This window comes from Artemia franciscana, chromosome 8 (assembly GCF_032884065.1).
Source record: "Artemia franciscana chromosome 8, ASM3288406v1, whole genome shotgun sequence".
NCBI lineage: Eukaryota > Metazoa > Arthropoda > Branchiopoda > Anostraca > Artemiidae > Artemia > Artemia franciscana.
The window spans coordinates 34,010,723-34,012,277 of record NC_088870.1 but is presented as its reverse complement, the minus strand read 5'-3'; positions in this window follow the sequence as shown (position 1 = coordinate 34,012,277).

The following is a 1,555-nucleotide window of genomic DNA, read 5'->3' as shown; positions in this document are numbered from 1 at the left end:
AGAAAAGAAGCGAAAATAAGCTGATATTTCGAAAAGGAACTCCGCCAAACCGTCTGAAGTGCTAAAACAAAAGAGAACAACTACATTTATTTAATTTCATTAATCGTTTTTTCTTCTTCTTTGTAATACGTCTTGTATAGCCAGTGTGGTCTTAGAATATATTTATGTCATTATGGGTTAGCTGGAAATGTCTAGTTCCCAGAACAAGGACAAATGAGCAACGCTAAAATATCAGATTGGAATAATTAAACTTTTTGAATGACTTCTGAACGGTTCATACAGTGCAAAATATATTTCAGTCCCTTGTATTCCATTTTATATGACTGATTTTTTACTAGTATAACACAAATATTGCAACTAATTTTTCGGAAGAGTGAAAATGCACTTTAAAAGCACCCTACTACTGGATACAATTCATCTGATTGCTCTTGTCTACTGATTCCGACTAAACGGAAAAAAGAGGCACTACCTAGTAAAGGCGAAATAATACCTCAAAATAGCTAAAAACTGGTAAGTCATTCCAGGCTAGGGACCATCTTTAAAGATGGTACCACTAACCTCGGAATTTTCTTAAACACTGAATATCAAAAACAAAATCAAGATGAATATCATAGCTTAAGTCCAACCTATTTTTGTGGTGCCTTCGGCACAATAGTTCAGATTCTTTTACAATCAATCTTCAGGCGCATAGACACGTGTTAAGATTCCGGAGAATGTTCTCCAGTTAAAAAAAAACCTTTGTTAGGTGACTGCTGGAAATTTTTGAGTGTTTCATGGAAATAGGATTAGAACAAGTCATTTTTTGGTTCTCTGTGAATTTGGAAAATCAGTTGGTAAGAATTGAAATGGATAATTTGCTTTAGAAAAAGTGTTATTTCACGGAAACTTATAGGGGGATTTTAGCATGGAATCGTCCCGTCTTTTAGTTTTTAATATTCGATTGTTTTGTGGCGACATCTTAAAAGCCAAGGAAGACCCATTTGGATGAGGTTCTATTGGATCAGCACTAAATATGGTACGGACTAGCTTCTAGTACACCTTCCCCAACTTTAGTGAGATTGTACCCAATCCGATAGGAGTTGTGGTGCGCGTTGCGCCACAACTATGACCCATCTATCAGAGTTTCTTCTCGACTTCAGGAGGCCTTAGCACCGGATGTCTAGTTACACCTCCAATCTTATGCAGCTGAGCGGCTAGACATCTTTGTGCCAAGTCTCCACTCATTCACTCTGTCTATTTAGGGACTGGGTAGGATTACCACTGACATTACGATCTGTATAACGTTGCATTTTCATTGCTATATTTGAAATTACTGTTTTTAAAATACATCCTATCTACTCATCTCAGCAACAAGCCACCTGAAGTCGTCACAGTTATGTTCCGTCCTTCTCCGCAATATTCTGATAAGGCCTTCTCTCCATTCCATGTACTTCTTACGTCCTTTAAGTCTTTTCTTACAACCTCTTTTCACTTCGTTCACAGGTGCCCTGCTTTTTGGCAACATTGGCCAAAAGAGTGATTTTTGACGAAATTTCATCCCTCACTCGTAAAATCG